This window comes from Octopus bimaculoides, chromosome 1 (assembly GCF_046866305.1).
Source record: "Octopus bimaculoides isolate indiv1 chromosome 1, ASM4686630v1, whole genome shotgun sequence".
Classification (NCBI taxonomy): Eukaryota; Metazoa; Mollusca; class Cephalopoda; order Octopoda; family Octopodidae; genus Octopus; species Octopus bimaculoides.
In genome coordinates this window covers 45970838-45989688 of record NC_142928.1, presented here as the reverse complement: position 1 = coordinate 45989688, position 18851 = coordinate 45970838, and the positions used below count along the sequence as shown (strand labels likewise).

Genomic DNA, 18851 nt, shown 5'->3' with positions numbered 1-18851 from the left:
ACAGCTCTACGTGTCACCGTTCTATCGGTTTAACATTTAATAATTCCCCCAAAATACAACACTCCTATAATTCACAAACAAAGTGATTATTTGTACAAAATTCTTCCTTCACCAGGCAGCAACAAACCTGGATTTTATTTTATTTTCTTGTTCAAGTTTCAATTACTTTTATTCCCGATATAATCAAAATTGCTTCATATGCAAATGTACACAGAGAAAGTTTGTGTATAACGACCGAATCAATTATCTGTTTTGTGGGAACACTGCAATCCTTCCCATTGATACTTGCATATGTCAAAATATTCAGCAGAATTGCGAAAAGCATAAATATTTTACCTGGCAGCTTCATATCAAACACTGCTTTATACTTTAAGAATCACATCCACTTTTCTCCAAATCAATAGTTGGTTTTCAAAAATCGAATCACACAAAACTACACATTTTAAGAAGCCTGAAATCTGAAATATGTGAAACATTTGCATTCAGCGATGCTGTATTCAGGAATTAAATGGGGATTTCGGGGAGCACAATTAATCTCAGGTACAACAAATGCAAGCTGTATTAAGGAATTATAAGGGGATACCATGAAACACAATTAATCTGACATACAATAGATATGGGCGGGAAATCTAGACTACAGAAAGAAGTGTTATTGTTTCTGCTTTCAATTAAATACACCTGGACGTAAAGAAAGAGAAGAAAAGTATTTCTCAAATGATGGAATATCTTAGTGAGAGAGAGGGAGAGATAGAGTGTAATAGAGCATTTCTGTAGCCAGCAGAGAATCTAGAAGCGTGTTATGATATTCTGAGAAATTGTTTATGCCGAAACAACTAACTATGTCGTTGAATGGAGAATCCAAGTCATTTTTACACTGTCACTGCTACAAATTAGTTTCTTCTAAACTCCAGGAATTGTAGCTTCACTAAGTTGAATTTATTCCACTTCAAATGTTCATCCTTTATTATAGGAATAATCAGCTTCCATTCACAAAGTTGTTCTTCCAATACCATCAGCGATGGCATGACGAGTCTCCTGCCTTCTACTGACAAATTGGAATCGAACAAAGTGTGTATTTTCATTTTCACACAATAAGTCACAGCATGTGTATATCATAATCAGTGTCAGTTAAGACATTTCAGGATATATTTCTACGGTTTATAAAAAACTTAACTATAGTGAAGTGTGTTAGCTCTTTAAATATATATTGACATATATTTTAATATGTTGATAGATATTTTAAGCATCTTGTGCAATTATAAACACACTCGTCAATACTTTATCATGATATATATTTTCTCTCACTTTTCATTGCCTAGTAACTCTGACGAAAAATTGAATCATACTCTAAAAAACAATTTTGAAATGTTGCCCCTCTGCTGTTAACATGATCTACTTTTGTGGTTGGCTTTCTTTAGTTTCTTTTACCAGCTTTTAATGTCGACCTACAGTGAAAGATTCCACAACATTCATTCAACGTATTATTTCGCATATTTGTATTTTTTTTTTTTGTTCTTGGGCATGATTTGAGAGAAATGTGGCTGATATTTATTGATCATCATGTAACCAAACTGAGTTCGTGACACTAAAATTGCTGTCTTACATAAATACGCATTTCACACTTTTGAATTGAAGAATCATATATATTTACGAATTACCTTAACTGAGAAGTCCACAAAAACGAAATCTGAAATAAACATACATTTGGGCTGTTTCAGTATTTTTCCAGGTCCAATAAATAGTAGAACTCACAAATGGGAATATACATTTTGCACAGCTATCTGACAATGCCATTCCTAATAAAATGTCAACTATATTCTGAATATGTACATAAAATGTTGGTTAGCAAGGAGAGACAAACACGCAAACAAACAAGAAAGCACCCTGATGATGTGTGTTTTGTTGTGTATGTATATATGTGTGATGTGTATATGTACTTGTGTATATGTACATTTACGTAGGAAAATGCCTTTTGCGTGTTTGCATTTCTCAGTGTGCGTATGAAAATAGATTTCCTTTCAATATTTATAATGTGTGTGCATGAATCTTTAAGTATGTACGTTTGTCATAGTTTGTATTTACATATTTAGCATCGTGTTTGTGTCACTGAAATAGGTTTCATACAAAGAAACTTTTTAACTCGATTGAAAAGCCTCTTACTGTTGCGTGATTCGTGCTTCTTTAAAGAAGTAGAAATGCTTTGAAATTATTTGTGTTTTTTTTTAATGTTTTCGTAACGATAATAATACGACTCTTTAAATTTGTTTCTTAGAAAGCAAACATTCATATGCATCAATACATATTGCAAACTAAATTGATAAAAATCAATAAATTTCTTTCGGTTTGCAGACTGCCTTTGTTATGTTATTTAAAGAAGAAAATTAAAGTCAATATAAAGGTAATTTGCTTTGTCGAGAATAGATCAGCCAAATTGAACTCAATAAATATAACTATTTATTTTTGTTGATTTTTTTCTCTTGTGCTGTTTTTAATTTCCCTGTTATCTCTTGCCACGCATGGAATTAGGTTACGGCATAAAGTGCTTCTTTAACTTATGATTTTTGATATTTTATGCTATGCAATGTCTCGCGGGGAATTTTCTTGTCTCATACACTCGCATTCGCAAGCCTGCACCGAATATAATTTATTAGATTAATGGAGACTGCTAAACAGATATATTTGTCTTAAAAATACAAATATAGCAAACATATTTACAAATAATTGATATTTTAATGTTTTTGCACTGCAAAATTTCAGAATATTAACGTTCAGAAATCAAAGTGAAAAATGTTTATATTTACAAATGCACCACATCAGAATTTTTAAAGAAATATACTAGCACTGTTTATAACGTAGTCATATTTCTTTTCACACACGTTATGAACGTCTATTACTCGAGTCAAATAACTAAAATGAGCTAAACATTCAGATCCCCACTTTTCTGCACCAAATGGAGTACGAGAAACATGGGTAATATGAAATGCATTGTAATCTTCGTGTGCAGTATGCAGATAACGTGAAGAAATTAATTAAACAATGCTCTATTTTACAATGCACAGTACACAATTTACTTTGTATTGTTTTGTCTCACAACAAATATCGAATGAAACGACAATCGATCTGCTGGAAAAGCACAATGCTTCTGTGGGACTATGATTAAGTTCTGATATTTAATCCAGCGAGAACAACGAGAAGTAATACATAATCATGTGTATATACTTACATAGGTATATATAAATATTATGTATGTGTCTTATCAACTATCGACCTCGGTGGAATTTAAACTCCGATGCGAAAGAGCAGGTTGAACTAATACTAAGAATTTTTTCCGACCATCTTTTAGTTCTGCCAGTTAGGTGGCATATAGATTCCTATAATTGAAATCAGTAACGAACCTGAAATACGAGGGATCGTGTTTGTGTGAGTGTGTATGTGAAACAGAGAGAGAAAGAGAGAGAGAGAGTGAGAGAGAGAGAGAGATGGGGAGAGAAGGAGGGGGAGGGGAGAAAGAGAGGTGAGAGGGTGAGAAAGGGAGGGGAGGGGAGAAAGAGATAAAACGTTATTTGCACTGTGAACTGCGAGACCTGTAATGATGACTTGCATAATTATTTTTCATATACTCCGGCATATTTGAACACGAAAATGCTAATCGTTATTTTGTTGTTGGTATATGCACCCCTGCTAATTAACTATTGATTTATCAATTACGCACACAAAGACACACACACGCACACTCACTCACACACAAAAATACACACACACGAACACAGACATACATATATATTTAAATATATGTGCGTGCGTGTATATAATAGAAGTAAATAAATATGCATATATATGATTGTGTAAAATATGCATACAAGATATTTGGGCGAAATTTGATGTTTTTATGTCTTGTTTTTTCCAGGCATACCGAAATATATGGGTAAAAAGTGAATGGTATTGGAGAGTATAAAAGCTGATGTCGTTTATGAGAAAAGGTTAGCGAGGAAGAAGGGTCGGAAATCATCTGAATAGTGGACAAATATCATCAGAATCATGAGTATTTACACCAGGCATCAAATTTCCGACATCAATATTCCTACTCAATGCTCATTGAACACAGTAAATGTTGCATTACGTGATATGGTCATCATGAAAACTAACTTCCCGAAAATGTGATGGTCTTTATGTGTTTCTCTAGTGTGTGTGACTTCATTCCACCCTGCATCTACGAACAGGGTTTTAAACACTATTCAGGCAGCTTTGAGAAGCTGCTGGAGACTATGGTCAAAGCTAGGCTGTTCAGAGTTGCTTCTGGAATTCCATACGTTTAGCATCAGCGACTTGCTCTATCTCCAGAAAGAGTGATAAGTTATTGTCGGAGACTTCCTAGGGCTTCATTAGCCTCCTAGTCCCCACCAATGTAAACCCACAGAGTACTATGAGTGGAGCGCGGCTGCGAAGACAAAAACTGTCCTGTCTGCAATACGAAGGCCAGTTGCGAGTCTAAATTCAAGGAAATGTTTAAAAACCTTCCCTGACACATAAGGAGGAAAGCATGCGCTAGGTTCTGGACTCGTTTTGAGGCCCTGGTTAAAGCTGTGAGTATTACAAGTAAATTGTTATTTCCCAGCCATAAACCAGTTGAGGTGTTTTTATCATTTAACATACTTTTATTGTCGGATTGGATACTGTGTTTCGTTTTCCTTTTATGGACGCTGTTAAATGTAGCCTAAACAACCAGTGTATAAACACAATCAATCACTGACACATATGCATATGCAAATACAATATATGACTAATACTTGCCATGCAGAAAACCCGAAATATACAATTAACAGTTTAACACGTAAATAAGTTTATAATCTGTATAATTCCTGTACGAATGCGTTTATTGGTCAACACTGAAATTTGCTTTATGATGGTAGATGAGTATCACGTAGATGACTTTGTCGACAGTTGCATGATATATGAGCACATTCTATTGATATCTAAGTTCTATCTAATACATATGTGCAATATAAATTTTAATGTTCTCAAAATAGTGAAGATTCTAAGGCTATAATTGTTTTGATGTATCTAATTTTTCCATTATTCTAATGTTTGGAGATAAAACGATATAATTTAACGACTTTCATCAACAACAGAATCAAATGAATTTTATTCACCTATTGATCTTTCCCAAATTAACTATTGACATTGTAACGTATGCAAGCAAAAATTATTTCCTATGTAACTAAAGGGAATTGGAAAATCAGACAGATATCGTGGCTGAAATCTACTCTAATATATTACTGGTAAATATTGCCTCTTTGGCTGTTGTGCTTAATGAAAAGAAAAAAACAATTTTATAGTTTAGATATAATCTATCTGATATGCTATGCTCTTTAGTGTACTTTGATAACATTTTTATAAACCATCATGTAAAGAAAATTTCAATTATATATTGACACATACCCCATTGATTTTGTTATGTATATTGATTTGTACAATTTGTTGAACGATTTTCAGATACTTAAAAATTATAATGACTATCGTATATAATATTCATTGATATTGAACATAATATTGTGTACAACATTTCCCAAAAGTATATAGTTTTAACTTTATATACGTGGGAAAGTAAGTGAAGTATACATTTTATCAATTTCAAGACTAGGTACCCTCAAAATGTTTTGAGAATGTCGACTGATACATTCAAAATGTATCTAATATAGGAATAGAATTATCTATCATACATTCCTGTTAATATATCTCGATTTAAAAGAGAATATATTGAAAGACATACAGGTTACACAAAACTTCCCTGGAAGAGAGTGTAAAACAAATATGATACCTAATTGCAATTGGAAATTGAAGCCCTTTTGACATTTAATGTCTCATTCAATATCTGTTGTAAATATAAATATGTTAAACCAAACTTTCTACAAATATCAGCATACCACCGGAGAGGCTAGGTAAGTTGAATGAAATAGATCACCCTGAGAATTTCACAATTATTTTTAATGCCCATCGTGTAATGTATGCCACGTCCATTCCGAATTGGAAGTGGGTATTTCTTCATTTGTAAATGCCATACCTTTATTCACAGGAAGTAACGTTCAAATTTTTTTTTTTCTCATGTGGCCAAGCCAATTTGCTCGACATAAAAATAACTCACGCGTATATTCATGACAGTACAAGCCGTTTTTCTTATCAGCAACATCTTATGAAGCGTAAAATATCTTGTCTTCTTCAGTATGAGATAAATATTCTCCTCCCTGACTTATTTTAAACAACAATAAAAGCCACCACAGTTTTCATAAATACTGCGCATCACATCCCCAAATAATGTTTTCTCCTAATCACCCGTTTCATAAGAAACATGACCAAAGACAACCTATTTACTTCAAGATAAAAAAGTATAACTATGATGAACATTTGCTGAATCAGCCATCAAGTGATGACATAGCGGAATACTGCCGTCATATTTGGCATGATGCTGTGTTACGTGAAAGGACAGAACGCTGTATTCAAAGCATGTCTATACCGTTGAGTGGGAAATGCAAACTCATAAGCCTGCTTTATAATATATCACACAAACATGTTAATATTATAAAACACTTTCTGCCTTCGATAAATTAGCACCTGCTACACAAAGATAGCTAGATGCAGTTCATGCAGTTTATACAATATTTATCATACATTCATTTGCAATTCTCTGTTTCTTTCACATTACAAGATGTAATAAAACTTTATATCATTCTTCTTAGATTCCTTTAACTCCTGAGTTTTATTTCCGACGGAGTTAGACGTATAACCAGCCAGTCAAAAGGACATCAATTTAAGTATGCAGTCACGATACATACTAAAATGCACAGTAGATATTTTTCTTTAATTCGGTATGAGTGACATGATGGGGGGGGGGGAGAAAAGCAGCAAAGCTTATACAAAAACATGAACGAATGCAATGACAGTTTGCAAAAAGATATTTCGATAGACATATCTCCACAGTATTTTGCAGAAATATCTAAGCATATATTTCATTACTTGCTTACAATTTTCTCATTATGATATACGTATTTATACTCATATCTACCACTGTGTATTTACGTGTGTACATGTATGTATAACATGCGCTCATATAAATGTATATGCGTATATATACACATGAATATATGTGTCTGTGTGTCTATACAAACGTATCAGTTGCTCACTAAGCTGTCATTTACTGCTACGTTAGTGATAAGAGAGACGTTCCATCACTATATTCTCATTAGCCTTCGTTAGCCCTTCCTTCTGTTGGGAGATAACTGTCTTTAACTTCATAATTATGTTCCATCATAATTATGATCCACTGAAAATATGAATTTTTTCTTTGTTTTTTGGACTTTGATATATACTATGTATTGGTCAAAAATTTGCGATATTTCCTAATTGATTTGATACAGCAACTGACAGACAATCTTCAATACAAACTAATGTATCTTTGTAGTAGGTGAAAGTGGTTGGTTTAACAACGGAAATTTTCGTCAAGACCAACGATGTTACGTAAATTCCCCTTGGATATTCTATACAATTTAATACTAGACGTATTAAATTTGTAAAGGAATGTTACTCATTAAATGTTAGGTCTGACACGGGATTTTGTCGCCACGTATATCGACTAATGCACACACAATAAAATAAGCTTTAAAAATTATGTGCCAGGTAACAGTCAATATTAATAAGTTAAGCATTTTCTGATGATTAATACTACAACACTGTGTTCCCTGGCAAACATAGATTTATCCTTTCAATATATCTGTGAATTTGAAATTAAAATCAATCGCAAATATAGAAATTGAAAACAAAAATAAAATCTCTGAGTAATTTACTTACCAATGCATAAATAGGAAGGCGATTATTTATGGTAATGATCCTCAAACCTGAAAACAATTTAAAAAATAATGTCATTAAAACAGATTTATGTTACGTAGATACAAGGCAATACAGCTCGACGCAGTTATCCATTTAATTATGTATTTGCACAATAGCACACACACACAAACACACACACACACACACACACACACACACACACTTGCGTATGTAATTACCGATGGACAGACTGTCAAGCAAATATAAATGTAGGTAGGCAGATAGGTAGGTAGATAGGTAGGTAAGTAGGTAGGTAGGTAGGTAGGTAGGTAGGTAGATTAATAGATAGATAGATAGATAGATAGAGAGAGAGAGAGAGAGAGAGAGAGAGAGAGAGAGAGAGAGAGAGACACACACACACAAAGAAGAATGGACAGACAGATACATTTTATAAAGTGATCGTATGAATGCTCAATAGCACAGAACGCTATAAAATTACATGGTGCCTAATACATATTTGGCAACGTGGCAAAGGAACCCAATTATTCTCCCCTGCAGTCATGTGCATAACTTTACATAACATTTATACATGAAACAGTATCCACTAATACGTTTGCTAACACTCTTTTTCATCAAGACATAATGTATTGCTTAAAATCTTGAATTAGTAGGACTTTTGCTAAGAATGAGATGATATTTTTTATTTTGTCTTGACACCACCAACAAAGACAGATTTCCAATTTTAATTTCAATTCAGAGAATAATTTCCTCATCTGTTAATGAAATAAAACCATTCGAAACAGATTTATTTTATCTGGTAAAGAGTGTATAATGCAGGTAAGTCTATACGCATTTCAATGCTATCCTTGCAAAAACTTGGCGTTTTGTGAGATTCTGAATAGAAATATTCTCCTAAGTTTTGAGATAATACACACGATATAACTATTGTTAACGATTTGAAACATAGAAGCAAGTTTAAAGATACAAAAATTAAACTGAGTTCTAAAATAAAGAACCACACAACGAACATATTACTTGATCATATATATTTTAAATTCCTTACCCGGCATGGATATCTCCAAAACTGAAATTAATATTTCGCTTCCAATCTCTGAATATACGAATCCTTATGACGCTCATATCACTAAAATATTATCATATGAAGCCAGAAAAATATGCTGGACTTTATATGATAATGTTTACTGCCATATTTCATTCCGATCACTATCGTTTGTGAATAAAATATTTCAGTTGAAAGAAATAATGCTATTTAACAGGCATAACAATTCTTATAAATCTCATGGAAAATAATTCTTCAAAAGTTTATCTAAGTATATTTCATTATAGAAATACTTTTCTTCGGGTTCTTTTAAATATCTGATCTGTCAGTTCATTACAAGTAATACTGTGTATTTGAAAGAAAAGATTGAAAGAAACTAGGAATTGGAAGGAAAAGCGATCCTTTAATACGTGCAAGGATGCTCACTCCAATGTATTTCTTGTGCAATTCATTGAAAATATATTTTTAGAAGCCTGGCGAAATAACAAATCTAATGTAAATCTGATTAGAACATATAAATATTTTCCCAAATCTATCATCAGAATGTGTAAACAGGACCCCAGTCACAGTGGAAATTCAAAGAGACAGAGAGAGATAGGTAGTCCGACAGAGTATTATATATTTGTGTGTACATCTATATAATTGCTTACATACATGCGTGCATATATACATACACAACACACTCATGCACACACACACATATTTATATATATATATATATATATATATATATATATATATATATATATATATATATATATATATATATATATATATATATATATATATATATATATATATATATATATATATATATATATATATATATATATATACTATATACTATAAATGGAACGCTTATTATTAGTATATACAATATATAATTATAGTTATTATAAACAGGCCTATATTCTCACTCTCCTCCGTAATTTACAGTCTTCTGGTTTGTTTTGAAATTTATAAAATATATACTAGAATAAAATTATACACATTTTAAAATTAGCTGAGATTGATTAGTGGGCTATGTGGAGGAATTGGGTGAGTACAGATTCATGTTGGCAGTGATGTCGTGAATCTTCCGGAGAACAACGTTAAGGGTACACGTGTCTAGAGTGCTCATCCACTTGCAGGTAAATTTCACGAGCAGGCTGTTCTGTTGATCGGATCAGCTGGAACCCACGTCATCGTAACCGACGGAGTGCGACGACGATAACGACGATGTATATGTATGTATATATGTATAGGGTCATGGTTAGGGTTAGGGTTTATGGTTAGGGTTAGAGTTAACCTAGAAGGGACAGACCCCTTATTTTTTTGGTTAAGGCTGTTGGTAAATTTTACTAAGTTAATCCAATCCACATCCCGAATGCAAACCTTCAGATCAACCTTCTCCTATGCAGATCTCTAATGCAACATTTAAAAAAAAAAACAGTCAATGAGTGGAAATAACCAATAAACTGATTCCTTATGGGATTTCTCAATCAAATTGCCGTCAAACTATTTTCAGCCAAACCAACTTCAACGGATTTCGGTCAAATCTGATGTCGATGTTACTTATTTTGGTTTGAAATAAAGCACTTGATCACTTAATAATCGTAGCTTAATCCCGGGCAGCGCCGGGCTATATTGCTATATAATATATATATATATATATATATATATATATATATATATATATATATATATATATGTATATATATATATATATATATATATATATATATATATATATATATATATATATATATATATATATATATATATATATATATATATATATATATATATATATATATATGTATATATACTCACACATGCATACACGAGTGCGCGTGTGTGTGCTTTCCCAGATATCTCTTTAGTGCCAGTGAGTTTCTCTACCTTTAATTCATACGTGACTTTCCAACATTAATTTTAATAGAATTATTAAAAATGATTTGTAATTCACACCATATAATTTGCGTACACTAGGTTTCATGTCAATTTTCTGTGTGTCACGCTTGATCTTCCGTAACAATTCTCATTTTGGTCGAGAAAAGATAAAAAGAAATTATAGAAATACTGATGCGGTAAGTTTGCATCTGGTCTTTGTTCTGCGAAATAGTATATGACTTTGTACGTGTGTATCAATCTATCTGTCTATCTATCTATCTATATAACTATTATCTCCCCCCCCTTTTTTTCCGCGATCCCTTTTGATCGAAATTACCCCCCCCCCAAGAAAAGCACTACTTTGTAATTTGTCCATTTTCTGTATTTAGCCCTGTGTGGCTATAATAAAAAGATATCTATCTATCTATCTATCTATCTATCTATCTATCTATATTTGTCTATGTATGTGTGTATGTATGTATCTATCTATCTATATATATGTGTGTGTGTGTGTGTGTATCTTGTGCTTTTCAATGTACTTCAGCCGTAATAAATATAATCATATATCATGACAGTCAACTGATCATTGTCTGTCTGTCAGCCATAACATATGTAGAAGGAGGGAAGTGGGGGGCTAGAGAAAAGGTTGTTTTTCGATAAAAATACAGCGAGAGAGAGAGAGAGAGAGAGAGTATGCGTGTGTCTGAAAGATACATAGGTAGTATTGTCCTCATAATAAGTAGTATATTTTGATTAAACACGCTGACGTTTTAAGTGCAAGTATGTTGGGCATACTCCACAAAAACATCGAATTCTAATTCATATTCTGAAAGCTCCAGAGCCACTGAATGAACAATGTGCAACCGATACGGCCACATTTACTCAAACTTCCACCAGACTTCGTTACATTTCTTTTATGTCTATTTGAAATTGAACAGTTTTGCTCTTTCTCATTCAGATAATAATTTGTAATGATTGCTCACAAAAAAATTATATCGCGTCTTCTATTCTCACCATGAATATTCACGCATACGCAAGCTCACACACTCATACAAAAATGTATACACACACAGACACACATACACACATAAACATATACGCATCACTAAGACTCTCTCTCCCATTGTCTCTCTGTATGTGTGCGTTTATGCGTGTTTAGCGTACGCGTTTGTCTTTTTTTCTGTCCCAAATAACAAGTATCTTTTCCTTAAGGATAATGGAACTTTGAAGAATGTCTTATTCTTGAGATTATCTCTCTTCTCCAATAAAATTGGTCTTAATTGCCGTTCGGTAATTATAATACATCACATGCAAGCGGGATATAATTTTAATGAATCAAGAAATTATGATGTATTCTATGTTTTCGACGTGTTTCAAATACAAGCCATTGGTCACGTTGATTTATTTCTCGTAGGATATATTTCTTACGATTATGCAAATTACCTACGCAATAAATATGTTTCAAACTTTTTGTATGCGCCTATATCCGTTTGCTAATGGGCAAAACGGTGTACAGCTGCCATGCTGATGACTCCTATTACGGCAGAAATACTTATCCACATCTGTTCTCTTATGTCTGCATGGTAAACCTGTCCTTTTCCTTAATGATATTCCAAATTTGGCGTCTTCTTGATGCATGAAATTATATATGCACACACACAAACAGACAGACAGACAGACAGACAGACACACATATAAATATATGCATATATATATATATATATATATATATATATATATATATATATATATATATATATATGTATGTATATATATATATATATATATATATATATATATATATATATATATATATATATATATATATATATATATATATATATATATATATATATATATATATATATATATATATATATATATATATATATATATATATATATATATATATATATATATATATATATATATATATATATATATATATATATATATATATATATATATATATATATATATATATATATTAAGTTTCAGCTTAGAGCTGCGGCCATGCTGATGCACCACCGTGTTGCTACACTGTTATTGCAGGGAGCCTCTTACAGTATGTGGCACTTGGGGTGAAGAATGGAGTTTGATTTAGCAACCCTCATTTGCACCTCCTGCCGCGAGGTAGGTTCATCTGGGACTCTCGATAGGAAGAGGTCCAGCTTTGATTTAAAAACTCCTACATCTACTTTGTGCAGTTTCCCCAGGCTCTTTGGGAGAATATTAAAAAGCTGTGGGCCCCTGAATCCCAAGCTGTTGCAGTAACTGGTCCTGAAGCGCGATGGCATTGCTGGGATCTTTTGCACTATGCAGTGTCATCCCGTTCTGGCATTGGTGTAGCTTTCAATGCCAACATTTGGCACAATTCCTTCCAGGATCTTCCAGATGTATATTACTGCATACCTCTCGCGCCTTCTCTCCAGGGAGTAGAGTCTTAGCTGTTTCAGCTTTTCCCAGTAGCTGAGCAGTTGCAAAGAGACAATCTTCTTTGTGAATCTCCTCTGGATTGCTTCAAGGTCTGCCGTTAATTTCAGACTGGTGGGTGACCACAGCTGTGAGCAGTAATCCAGGCGGCTGAGCACGAATGTCCTCCAGAGAATCATCATGGTTTCCTTATCTCTGGTTCTGAATGTTCTCAGGATCCATCCAGCCAATCGTCTGCACTTTGTTGCCATTCTGGTAATGTGCACTTGGAAAGATGTATCATCACTCATGTCGATTCCCAGGTCTCTCACTGGTTTAGGCTCTGGGATTGAAATTCCCTGTGGACAAGTGTACTCTGTAAGTTTCATATTCAGTTTTGGACGTTGCTAGCGCAGGGCTTGGAATTTTTAAGCATTAAACTGCATATTATTGTCCTCAGCCCATCCTTAAACTGAGTCCAATTCCTGCTGCAGGTGTGCAACCTCACTGGAGTTCTGTATTTTCTGCGAGACTTTTGTATCGTCTGCGTAGCTTGCAAGAGTGGTTATCCAGGCACTTGAAGGCATATCTGAGAGAGCGACTATAAAAAGCAATGGTCCCAAGACAGTGCCCTGTGGAACACCGCTCATTATCTGTGTTTTCATAGAGGTGGCTCCATTAGCCACTACTGCCTGACTTCTATCTTGTATGTATATACAGATATATACATACATATATATATATATGTATACAAGCTTATAAACATATAAACATATATATAATTAAATACATACACAGATATATACACACACACGCGCACACACGTATAAATGTATCCACACGAACACACACGACTTCATTTGGTACGTTCCTTAATTAGTTTAATTTGTTAGATTATATCTTGTTTTTTTTTTCTTTTTTGTTAATTGTAATTTTGTTTCGCAAAGTGAGAATAATTGTGTACATATGTAGAGGATTAAATTGTGGTGATAATATATAATCTCTCATCTTTCATTTTCTTTTCCTTCTGAATATATGAATTAAGAAATATGAGTTTATCCCAATTAAAAAAAATTAAGTACAAGTCCGTAAACCAAGGTACATGTGTTGACTCAATATATTTGCATTATTAAAATATTAATTATGCTTGATAAATCTTAACTGGAATTTGTACACCTGATATTTGATAATCAAATAATTGGGAACCGGTTGATATACAAAATATATTCCAAGAATGTCACAGAGAAATTAGTTAATTACTATGCTACTTAAATTTTTAGCTATTTTCCTCTAGTAATTGTGAGATAAACTACAAATTAATGATGTTAGTTATTACATATTCGACGACTATTGTATATGGATTTGGTTAAACATTATTATATATGTAATCCCTAGCAGAGCTCCCGAGACTGTAGTCTGAAAGGGAAAAATTGATCTTCAACCAATATACTTTGCTTCAAGGCTTGTAACAAAGAGGAATCTGTTAAATTCATCGAAAGGAATAGCTGCAGGTTTTATAGCTGGCGAAGTATAGTGTCTATTGCGCAAAATGAAATATACAAGGAAACAGTCAGCCGCAGGCATTTCGGGAAAATTACTGGCCGTTTTTTTTTCAATAAAAGACATAAGAACAGACTTGATTCAGTCGTTTGAATTATTCCAATTCAATTCTTAAGGGCTTGTTAAGCACGAAGCCTTTCTGTCTACAACATCGATCAGTTATGTCTCAATAATGGAAAATAATTTCTTAACCAGGCATCAACGATTGTGGCCACGGATACGCACAGATATTAATATAATTGGGGTGAGCATATGCATACAGATTCATAGAGACATATAGTTGAATGTATGTGTATTCGCATATACATATCATATCTGTCGTGTTCCTTGTTTCGATTTCTTTCTCGATTAGTTTCATGTTCAAATATTTTAATTCTGCTTTTACCAGGTATTTTCGACAGGGGATTGTTGACTATATACTTCAGTTTCATTTCTTCACCTGCAGAGCAACTCATCGATATTTTGTATTGCTGCGTGTAGCAATGTTAAGAAGTTTCTCCAAAAACAAAGAAACCCGAAAATATAATTTTGTGGATCAGAACACCACTAGTCATTATTTAAGCAAGACAAATCAATTCTTTCTTTAACAATTAGTCCACTATTACTGCCATTCGAAGTTTTCCATCAGGCAAGGGGGCGTGTGTGTATTTTCGTTTGAATGAAATGCGAGAACACGTTGATGCTTTACTATCTTCTGTAGAATTCCCAAAGCAAATACTTTTTTCTAAGTTATCACCGAATTTTTGTAATAAATATTAAAAGTACCCAGATTTTATTAAATTATCTATAAAACTAAAAAAAAAAAAATAATAATATGCTGAGAATTTAACATTAACCATCTGTATTGAACAGATTGTCTAAAAGTTATTTAGAAATTGCATTGAGATTGAGAAAGAATGAAATAAATGGAATGGAAATAGTTGCAGATATTTTCTTGAATAAACTTAAATTATTGCAGCTACTTTAATATGTTGTCTCAGAAGGAGATACCATCATTATTTCAGTCTTGAATTTCTATAGGAAGCAAGAATATAGTTTCCTCCGCTTTTGTTAAAGTAAAGTTTCTGACAATGTTAACGCCAAAGTTCTCTCCATTTGAATTGCAAATATTTAAAACCATTCTACATTTGGAATACTAGACATAACATGGTGTCCTCTGTGTGATACAAAAAGGTCATTCATTTGGTTACTTGATTTCATTGTCAATGGAATTCTTATTTATTTTTCAGTATTAACAGAGGGGCTTTTATTTACCCATAGGATGACATTAATGTTTTATTCATAAAATTCAATTTTGTGTTTCCATGCTCTCGATAGATCTCCTGATGAATAAGCCGTTGCCATTCAGCCTAACATTAAGATAAATAACGGTGCAACTTTGTCCGAATTAGTCAAACTTAATATATCGTATAACTACGAGGAACATTTCATTATTTATACATCAACGCACTAGTAATTGAAAATATCTTTTACTCAGTAAAGCGTTGCATTTACATATATGAAACTTACACAGTGTTACAGAAATCCACTTACTCAATTTTCTATATACATACACTCGAGCATACGTGCGCGCGCCCACATACATACGCACACAAACAAATGTACACATACAGAAAGAAAGAAAACCAAAAAATACATAAAGCGGACATATTGTTAGAGTCCCACATACCCCACCCTTACCTGGACATTCTCACCCCAAGCCCACACCCTACCCTCACATCCCTACACCCCAACACCGCCACACCACACACCACCATATCACATCACACAACCTCACACAAGCTAGCACTGACCACTTCCAAACACCTACATCATTATCCACACACTCATACATTACAAACGAATATACTTACACACGTACACATCCGCACGTCAAAGTCACCAGCCCCTATTTACACGCACATACACACTCTCACATACATACACGCACGCGCACCTTCGTTTTGGGATCACCAATACTTTATCTTCTCTCCTTCCTAATTCTCCTGTCTAACTACCTCTTTCCAGCCAGCCGCCATGATTGACCTCTGGCTCCAAAAGCTTCTTTTATTCTCTCTTTGTATATTTCTTCGTGTTCTTTTCTGTTGAAGAGCGTAGGCTGGAAACGTAATAGACTTTCTCACCTCCCGAGCGTTAAACTAATACACATGTTTGTTGTTTATACACCTGCCTTCGTCATTTGTTTCTCTGAGTGAGAGGGAGAGATAGCGAGAGAGAGCGAGAGCGAGAGAGAGAGAAATACATACATACATACATACATACATACATATATACATAATTGTATATTTTGTATGTGGGAGTATTTGCATCAATAAATGTAGTTATATGATTAAGTAATATATTTAACATTTTCAAATTGATATTACACATATTTATCGATAATAATAAAATTACACATGATTAATTGAATGTTGTATACGTGTGCATATTGTTGAAACTTTGTATAGTAACCATTTAAAATAAACTTGCAAACAGTGCGTGTTTATCTTAACGTAACAAATATTTACAAATGTGAAACGAATGCAAATATTGGAAAGGAAAGAATATTCCAGTCTTTCATGTTTTCAAATGTTATTCAAATTTTATTTCGTAAGAAGCAATCATATACAGTCTACTACACCTAAAAACTGAAGAAACACATGCACGCATACACACATATACACACTTCCACAGATACTCCTACACTCCTACACTCCTACACAGATACACACACACGTATAAATAAACGAGCACATATGGTCTATGTGTCATATTTTGGAATCGAGTAAAATTCCTGTAAGTCGGGACACAATTATCCATTATAACGCGGATCGATAAAATTTGATAGAATGCACAAACGAAACGTAAAAACCCGGAGTAACAATTTGATGTTTTCTCAACTTTTAAGAGTGCTATATAATCTTCAGAACGTATTGAATACAATTTGCTTTTATTTATAGATGTACTACCTTGGACATACACATCTAAGATACACAAACCGTATATACAAGTATATTTGCATTTGGCTGTGGGCCTGTGTGTGTGAAATTATGAAGAGAGATAGAGAGAGAGTGGACGTTATTGCTCTTTCCTCTGCGGAATACTATGTATATGTATTTATTATATATATGTGTGTGTGTGTGTGTATCGAAAAAAAGTGAAGGTAGAAAATGCTAAAATAATTTTATGAAAAACAGTACCGGTTTCAGTCATTGAGACCTTTTCAACTGCAAGTATGGAAAACAATTAAATTTGGGAAAAATTAAATGAAAATATTATTTTTAAAATATTCGCATAGTATTCAAATTCAAGGGGCAGTTTCCTTGTTTCTGCCTGTCTCTGTTTCTCTTGTTTACTCTTGTGGGTTCGAGGTTATTGTGAATTTTTGGCACAGAAGAAGAAGAAGAAGAAGAAGAAGAAGAAGAAGAAGAAGAAGAAGAAGAAGAAGGAGGAGGAGGAGGAGGAGGAGGGGGAGGGGGAGGAGGGGGGAGGGGGGGAGTAGTAGGACGAGGAGGAGGTGAAGGAGGAGGAGGGGAGGGGGAGGAGGAGAAGAATGCAGGAGTGCTATGATAGTAGAAGGATATTAATTGGTCGTGTCCTGAAAGGGATTTGGAATGGATGATAGTAGTGATTGAATTATTGAGACATCACTTTTGAATGTATCGTTTATATTTGCGTAGGTGTTATTATAAAGAGCAATACTAGTAAAGTAAGGAAGGAGGTGGCGAAGAGGAAGACGACGATGAAGAGGGAGAAAGAGAAGAGAGAATAATAAGGGAATGCGGGTGGTAAAATAGTAGTAGGATGTTAAATGGTGAAGAGACCTAGAAGTGGCTCGTTGTGGATTATATATAGCAGTGATTGGGACTGTTTTTTAATGAATTCTTGGATATCTCTTGAATATATCATTTTTAACATTTGTGTGTGTTTGTGTTATTCTAGGGCCGTGGTGGATATGTCGTTTGTTGTAGATGCGTTCAAAAAGGGTGTGTATTTTGTAATAAAGTGAGTCTCCTTATTAATTTGTTGGCTACAGGTTGCATCGTCCCTGAATTGGTAGAGAGGAAAATTCTGAAGCCTGGATTATTGTTATTGGCACAAATGTCGACGTGTTAGCTGAATACTATTTTCTTGTTTTGGAGAATTT

The 18851-nt window shown here is 33.5% G+C and overlaps 1 protein-coding gene across 3 annotated transcripts in view; it reads right to left on the bottom strand.

Annotated features, from left to right (window-relative positions):
- The window catches only part of LOC106884018 (uncharacterized), a 1573201-nt gene that overhangs the window by 1348335 nt on the left and 206015 nt on the right, over positions 1-18851 (bottom strand). For all 3 annotated transcript variants that reach the window (XM_089350855.1, XM_089350881.1, XM_089350853.1), the window contains exon 2: positions 7843-7889. The gene's annotated coding sequence lies outside the window, so the exon portion shown is untranslated. The remainder of the gene's footprint in view (positions 1-7842; positions 7890-18851) is intronic.